The sequence below is a fragment of the Tasmannia lanceolata genome, unplaced genomic scaffold, assembly GCF_043159265.1.
Source record: "Tasmannia lanceolata isolate RefF3 unplaced genomic scaffold, GAP_Taslan_0.1 ptg000002l, whole genome shotgun sequence".
NCBI lineage: Eukaryota > Viridiplantae > Streptophyta > Magnoliopsida > Canellales > Winteraceae > Tasmannia > Tasmannia lanceolata.
Window position 1 is genome coordinate 17,568,082 of NW_027518679.1, and position 8,791 is coordinate 17,576,872.

Below are 8,791 nucleotides of genomic sequence, written 5' to 3' on the forward strand. Positions count from 1 at the left end.
ACCACCGCAGAAGGCATTTCGTAGATCAGCTGTTGCATGAGAGCAGCCACATTGCCTAATATTTTGTAGTATTCATTTAATTCATCTAAGGTTGCTTCTCATGCAACAGCAAGCCTGCAAAATGCCTTCTGCAATGGCCCCAAGCAAATCCCTATGTAAATTAATTCAACTTGCATATTAATCTTTTTATCAGAATTTTTTAATGAGGTTTCATCCAAGAAATGCTTATAGAACAATGTTCGGATAACAAAAAGAGGAAAAAGACCGATAGAAAAATGACCATAAAAAAAGAAGAGAGAAAGGGCCTTAATCCATGAGCTTAAGGGTGTTTCAAACACACAACATGTAGACAACATTCTTCTATTAAATAGTAAAAAAAGACACCATTCCTCTCTCTCTCTCTCTCTCTCTCTCTCTTCCTCTCTCTCTCTCTAGCTTTAGAATATTATTTACCCTCTCTGACACATCTTCATTAACTGTGAATAAATAGTTTGTCAAACTTCAAATGAAACAGCTCTCAAAACCTGCATATGAACAAACATGTTTTAGCCAGTTTTTTATGCAAAGACTTGATTAACATAAAACTGAGAAGATGAATGAACTGAAGCAATTTCAAGAAAACAATATATGAAAAGATGAAACAAACAGACTTTTCAGATCTAAATTCTAAAGGTGAAACCATCATAAATGTGAAAAGGGCTCTCAAACTCCTTAACAAGCATTAGGCAGGTTTTATGAAAGTGCACATAGCTGATGATTCTTAGTAATACAAGTCTCTAACATGCAATAAACCTATAAATATAATCAACAAGCAATACCTCAAATCACATAACAAATCATTGTTGTTTTCATTGGAATGATATTCAAAATCAAGTTCACTAAAATAGAGAAGCCAAGACTTCAAAAACCTTTTTGTGATATGTACTCTGTTCTCACATAGGTCCAATAGCTATGACTTGGTATTGACTCCACTTTCTAAATCACAATGATCATTTTCTAATACCTTGGTAGTTCTTAAATCAGATCGCATCTCATAAAAAGTGGGTAAAACAAGAATTGCTCCCAATTGTATACTTGCAGGTTGCAAAATATAATAAGCAGGATTGAAGCAAGTTCAAGTAAACAATAAAGAGAAAGGTGTGAAGGAAGTAGAACAAGTGATGATTCCAGTTAAGTCACATGTAACGTCAAACAGCTGCAACCAAAAATCTCAGTACATCATTCATGTCTATGTTACAACCAAGGTTTTAAATTTCAGACTGAAATTTCGGTGAGGACCGAAATTGAAACATTCCGAAACTGAAATTGCGGAAATTTACCAAATTTCGGTCGAAATTTCAATTTCTGGTATTTCGGCGAAATATTTCATAAAATATTAATTTTTAGGGAAAATTACATTAACACCCCCTCTAGTTTGTGACACATCCATTTCTACCCCTATAGTTTAAAACGTGACAACTACACCCCATGTGGTCACAATTTGTGTAAGGTAGACCCCCTCAGTTGAGGGTTCGTCCATATATTGAAGGGTTAGGATGATCCGATGGAGCTGATTTTTTAGGCACACCCTATCTATGTCAGGGCCCATCAAATGAATGCTTTGGATCATCCAAACAATGTGGGCCCACAGTGTTTTTGGTAGTGTTTGGATTCGGGAATGGGCCCACATTGTTTGGATGATCCAGAGCATTCATTTGATGGGCCCTGACATAGATAGGGTGTGCCCAAAAAATCAGCTCCATCGGATCATCCTAACCCTTCAATCTGTGGACGAACCGTCAACTGAGGGGGGGCTACCTTATACAAATTGAAACTACAGGGGATGTAGTTGTCACGTTTTAAACTATAGGGGTAGAAGTGGATATGTCAGAAACTAGAGGGGGTGTAAATGTAATTTTCCCTAATTTTATTCCTTTACAGAATTTCAGCCGAAATTAAATGGTTCGAATGGAAGAAAATGAGAAATATACGAAGAGCACTCATCAACTGGTACAAGCAGCAGCTGGTATAAGTGCTCGTCAACTTTGGTCTAAAATGCACCACCCTTCATTTCAACCTCATGAAGTTCACATGGACTGCCGCATGGCTATAATCTTCCCACCAAGAAAATTATAGTTCATCACAAGAATGTACCAATTATACAAGCATCACCTCCCTTTTTTGTTGAATTTTTAATGCCCCAAGTAGAAGATTAGTTGCCTTCACAAAGAAATGAATGCTTAATGCCCGGAGTAGAAGGTTAGTTACCTTCATAAAGAAATTGAAACAGTGTGCAATAACAGAGTATGGAGTAGGACTATAGAATTACCAAGACATTCTCGGGCAAACAAGGCTTGCATAAAAAGAAAAAAGAACTTTTAAAGAGTTACTATATGAATTTCCAACTGTTCTACTCATAGGTGAGCTTGAAATTGAAGTTGTGAAGGTAAGACCTCGTTATAGGAGACCCATGACATAAGTTTTGATATGGACACTTCAACCAATTCTGTTAGGATCTTAAGTTAATTGGTGCATTCAACAACTGCATCCAACTTTTCAAAGAAACATATTATAAAATGGGATTTGCTAGGGACCATCACAGAAGCCATTTTGCAGGCCAGCTGTTGCATGAGAGTGAAGCCACCTCAGCAGAATTATATGAATAAGACAAAATCTGTTGAAAAGTGAGCCTATGTGGCTGTTCTCTCACACGATAGTCGGACTGTGAAATGCCTTCTGCGATGGTCCCTAGCAAATCCCTTCTAAAATATAAGGGATCATATAAAGTACACATTTTGATTGTTCAAAAACCAACTTACAATGAATAAATTTTTTGTTTAGTACTTTAATTCATAATAAAATTTACCAATCTGAAACTCGATATCTAATTTATGCGAGTTAAATGAGGACATATGATGGATGAAGTCATAAAATTGTGCACTCAAAAACAACTTCAATGTGCTTGGCGTGACTTCTACTTATAACATATTATCATGCTTGTAGGACTAAGATGTTATGGATGTATTGACGCTTTCCATGTTCACATTTGGGATTGCCTTAATGTTGGTCCTTGTCTGTAGTGGGATTCAGGATATATTTTCTTTATCAAATTTCAAAAGCATAAGAACCTTTTTTAAAAAAAAATTAACAAAAGCATAAGAACCTAGAAAATACAATGTTATCTAAACACACAGTATACCCAAAAGACAAGGCAATGAGATGTTATGTTACCTGGATACAATTATGGATGTGAACACAAACATTTAAATAGAGATACTAATAAGCAACCAAGTCTTTGCACTATACGATATAGCTGACCAAGGTCCAGTTTCAAAGTCAATATCGCCTAGAAAGATAGCATCAAATATTCCCTTCTCCTGTAAGGTCAGCATATTCATCTATGAAGAACGTAAATGTCACATATTTACAAATTACAATGAATGGCAATTTATTAAAGCATTTCCATTGGGATGGTATGAGATAATATAATTTCCTTAGAAGTAAATCAAGAACCACATTGTTAAAAAAAAAAGTCAGAAAATCTGTAAAGTTGAAGTGATTTCGTTTACAATCTCACCATATCTTTGAAGTAAATGAAATGGCTTGACATGAAGAAACCCACTTTATAAAATTGAAGAATATGGATTGCAAACATTTCTTTAGAAAAAATAAAAACCAGAAGGGACTTTGAACACTTTGAGATCAAGGAAATGGTTTTAGTACAAGAACCTAGTTTTTTCACTATATCTACAGTATTCTGAACTGAGCTTTTCTCATAAACTTCCTCAGTTTCAGGTTTGTTTCCCTGTCTATGCTCTGAATTTTTAGCCCTAACATTTCATGGGATCCTGTTATTGTCAGTAAGGTACTTTTCAAAATTTACACCTGGAAGGTGGAACTGAAGGTCTAGGTGCTGAAATTGTACGTCATGAGATTTATGGAAAATTGAAATCCACTAATCTCTGACATTCTCATGGAGTTAGTGCTGCACCCAACATAAAAATTTTCAGATATCAAATCTTGAGAGTTTCCTTCCAAAGTTAACTGTCGGCCTTTATTTTCTTATTTGAAAATTCGAGGAGGCGACCTCAGGAACTTTTGAAAATCTTTTTCTGAAATCCGTTAGGAACCTTCAGCAAAAAGAATATAGTGAGAAGAATTTCTAAGATTTTTGGCAAAAAATGGTGAATATCCGAATCAATCAAAGAAAATGCAAGAAAATATGCACTTAATGGTGACGTCTTAAAAAAAATCTAGAATTAACATGTAGAGCTTTAATCCAGATTAATGGTGGGTTCATAGCTGATGTGATAACAGATAAGAAATGAATACAAAACTTCCATTTGCACAAAGGTTTTTATACGTAAGATTTTTTTAGATGTGTTCAATTAGCCATATATCATATAGATGATTTAAGGTGGCCAGATCAAGTGAACAAAATAAAATGTGTGGATTTTTCCAGCGACTGAAAGTGGAATAACCTCAGATTTAAAGGTGATGGGATTAAGTAGAACCTAGATAGGTTCATGCCTCGAGCAGCAAAATACAGGGGTTACATTCAAGACCCAAGAGAAAATCACTGTGTTAAACACTTTTTCATCTCCCAGAATCAAACTCTCTTCACCACCTTATGTACGAAAAAGCTTCGTTACAATAACTTAAATTTCAGCCTGCGATACAAGAGGACGTATACTACAACAAGCATCTCATGTGATCCACATGAAACCACTCACCAAATAGACAACCCTATACCATTTTCTGACATAAGACTTTACATATGAGTCATTGCTCAGGTTTTTATTCACATGTGCTAGCAAATCATAGATCAAGCACATTCCCATTCATGATCCAAATAGTTTCACAATTTGATGTTTTGGATTGGAAGTTCCAAGTAGGTTACTTGGTAGATTTGGGATTTATATGTACTAACAAATCAAGAAAATAAGAAATTCATAGTTACATATATATGTGAGAGTAAATTAGACTTTTCCAAGTCACAAAATTTTCCATGATAGTTCATCAAACGTTGAACAAAATTGTCCAACGAGCTTGCTATAGGAGTTAATACATTGAGGAAAGTGAAGACAAGAAATGCAGAAGCTAGAAAAAGAAACAAAAGAATGAAAACACCGGTAAAGGAATTTGCTTCAATTGGGTGAACTTTGGGCAGCTTGCTTCAAAAATCAATTACTTTGGTAAGCTTGCTTAAAAAAATGTAAGACAGAGAAATGGGGAAAAGGAATTAATTACCTGAAGGAATAAGGCAGGGGACCGGAGCTCAGAGCTAGAATCCTCTCTATGTATCAGAGAAAAAAATCCCAATAATCTGAAAAATCTAGAAAAAAGAAGTCAATTTTGAGCCCACTAAGGCCATGTTCGTTTAAGATTATGCCAACCGATTGTGAGTGATAAACCAATTGTTGGGCTCAAATTTAAACATAATTTTGAGTACAATAATTGGTTTGGCACTCGCAATTGGTTGTCATAATCTTAAACGAACAGGACCTAATCAGTTTTGGACTCACAATTGGTTCAAAAAATCCAAAACAAACAGGTTACCGGAAGGAATAAGGCAGGGGACTGAAACTTAGAGCTGGAATTCTCTCGATCTACCAGAGAAAAAACCACAATAACCTGAAAAATCAAGAAAAACCAAGTCAATTTTGAGCCCAATAATCAGTTTTGGACTCATACTCGGTTCTCAAAATCCAAAACAAACAGGATAATGACCTGAAAATTCAGGAAAGGGAAGTTAACTTTGAGCCTGATAATCAGGTTTAGACTCACAATCCTAACTATTTTAAAAGCGAACCAAACAAAAGAATGTCCTTCAAATCATGCGCATAACGCTTCTTGGGACCATATTATTACACGATCATGCTGCAATACTCTGAATAAAGCAAACATATATATAAAAAACCCTATAGGAAATCAGACATGCAGCTAAAATAAATTAAATAAGGAGAACAAAATAGACAAACAAAAAATCAAGAATAAAGCAAGAGCATATATATCAAAAAGACAAAAACCCTATAGGAAATCAGACAAGCAGATAAAATAAATTGAGTAAGGAGAAAAAAAAATGACATAAAGAAAGTAGAATAAATTAAATAAGGAGAAAGCCTAACCTGGGAAATTCTTCAAGATCTGCATCAAACACGAAAACATTAAAAACCCTACAAAAAAAATAAAATTAAAGCAGGATGAAAATGAAATTCCTTAAAATACAAAGAGTTCTTTCATTCTCTGCTTTGACCCATGAGGAAGAAGATGAAATGGGGGAAAAGCTATCATGGTACACGACATCTGTGCTTCTCGGGCGACAGGTGGTGCGACGGAGAGAAGACTAAAAGCATTAATTGGTCGATTCGGAGGTGACTTCTATCAATAAAGGCTCCCATTTTCTTATTGGATTATTTTATTTCATTCTCTTTTTTTCTGCACGTATAGCCTATACCTATTGGGTTTTTTTTATTGAAAAAGGAAATAAAACACAATATTGTGCTTAGATTATCAAAGGGGATTTATTACCTTGCTAATTGAGAAACGACCCAAAATGCAAAACAATAATTTATGAAATATTAGATGTGGAGCGAAATGGAGGAGATTTTAGACTGTGTGAAAGGCCATCATTTGGTGTTTCAGCACACATCCCACTATCACAATAATGAGGGGAACCATCTAGCTCGCTCTAAAATTACAAGAGAAGCACAAAATAAAAACCAATTATCCAATTTTGTCAGGTTGAATGATTTTAGATTGTGGAAAGTGTAGTTGATAAATAAAGTTCCAACTTTACATAGTATATCCAATTTAGTCACTGAAAATCATGGAAGAGCATTATGTTCGAAAGTTTAAAATTACTTCCAAAAAGTAGGTAAATATTGCACCAAAATTTTTGTTAATAAAATGGCTTTATAAGCAATTTAAAATAATTTTTTTCCTAAAAAGAAGGAAAAATTGTCAATTTGTGACACAAAAATGACAAAATAGTGGTTGGGTGACACCCTTTTAAAAGTTTGTGAACAGAGGTCAAAACACCTTTTACGTACATGGCCTTTTACATAAATGGCCCTGAGGGCAAAAAACCCATCGTTTTAACTTTTCTTCATCTTTAACTGTTGAGAAGCTTTTATTTTTCACTTTTACTCTCTCCTTTTTTCATTTTTAACCACCTGCAACTCATCTTCTCTGGCGTGAGGTGGTGACCGGCGTGAATATCAACCCATTTTCTCTGACGTGGGGCGGGTTCCTGCGCTACTCTGACCTCTCTTCTCCGTTCTCAACCATATTCCGGCATGGGCTTCATTTTTCCGGCGTGTTCCCCATCCCAATCATCTCAGGGATGGTAAGGTGTCATGTTTCATTTTTTTTTACTTTTATTTTCCTTCTATTAAGTTACTTTTGTGGTATATTGTTTCATTTTCACTATTTGGAAGCCTTTACACATCTAGGGTTTTATTTTTTTATTTTTTTTCCCTATTAAGTTGGCTTTGATGAGAAACTGTTATCATGTACTATTTCATTTTCACTGTGGAGCCCTTTTAATAATCTCCCATTTTCAGTGTTGAGAACCCCTTACGCCCTTTTCACTGTTGATAACCCCGTCTTGTGATTGATTATCTCCCTTTCCAAGTGTTTAGAACTCCTTCTAGGTGGTTCATAATCCCCTATTTCCAGTGTTGGGAACCCCCTTTTGAGGTTGATAATCCTCAATTTTCAGTGTTGAGAACCCCTCCAGGTAGATTGATAATCCCCCATTTATAGTGTTGAGAACCCTCTTTTGAGATTGATAATCCCCAATTTCCAATGTTGAGAACCCTCTCAAGGAATAGTTGATAATCCTCCATTTTCAGTGTTGAGAACCCCCTCATTTCCAGTGTTGGTAACCCTCTCTAGGATGTTGATAATCCCCCATTGCCAGTATTGAGAACCCCCTCTAGGTAGATTGATAATCCCCCATTTGTAGTGTTGAGAACCCCCTTTTGAGATTGATAATCCCCCATTTCCAGTGTTGAGAACCCCCTGTAGGTAGTTCATAATCCCCCATTTTCAGTGTTGGGAACCCCCTTTTGAGGTTGATAATCCCTGATTTTCAGTTTTTAGAACCCCCTCTAAGTAGATTGATAATCCCCCATTTTTATTGTTCAGAACCCCCTTTTGAGATTGATATTCCCTAATTTTCAATGTTGAGAACCCTCTCTAGGTAGTTGATAATCCCCTATTTTCAGTGTTGAGAACCCCCTCATTTCCAATGTTGGTAAGCCTCTCTAGGTAGTTGATAATCCCCAATTGCCAGTGCTGATAATCCCCCATTTCCTGCGAAATTCTGTAGGAAAACCTTTTAATGTTCACAGATGTTGGTTTTTTATGATGATTGTGGTAAAAACTTCATTTTTTAATGGAGATTGGTAGAAACTATGGCACGGGAGCTGTTAAATGGTAAGAGAAGTTGTTTGTGAATGGCTAGGGAACTTGTAAAATTTAAACAGGTTTTATGGTGTGTGTTTGTGTATGTGTTTCAATTTGAACAAGTGAAGTTGTTTGTAAATAGGTGGAGAACTTGTAAATTTAAACATGTTTTATGGAAGTGTGTTTATGTTTGTGAATGGGTGAAGAACTTGTAAATTGAAACAGGTTTTATGGAAGTGTGTTTTTGTTTGTGAATGGGTGGAGAACTTGTACATTGAAACAGGTTTTATGGAAGTGTGTTTGTGTTTGTGAATTGGTGGAGAACTTGTACATTTAAACAGGTTTTATGGAAGTGAGTTTTTGTTTGATCATGGGTGGAGAACTTCTAAATGTAAACAGG

At 35.5% G+C, this 8,791-nt stretch overlaps 1 long non-coding RNA gene across 2 annotated transcripts; it reads right to left on the reverse strand.

Moving 5' to 3' along the window:
• Nucleotides 1-276: 276 nt before the first annotated feature.
• Nucleotides 277-6,453, reverse strand: LOC143881659 (uncharacterized). Of its 2 annotated transcripts, XR_013251984.1 has the most exons (5): nucleotides 6,108-6,453; nucleotides 5,539-5,613; nucleotides 5,230-5,305; nucleotides 3,211-3,356; nucleotides 277-524 (listed from the first exon to the last, which is right to left on the reverse strand). It is a non-coding gene; the product is annotated as an uncharacterized LOC143881659 (long non-coding RNA). The 2 variants fall into 2 exon arrangements; XR_013251998.1 differs by lacking the exon at nucleotides 3,211-3,356 and having other exon boundaries at nucleotides 6,108-6,451.
• Nucleotides 6,454-8,791: the final 2,338 nt, after the last annotated feature.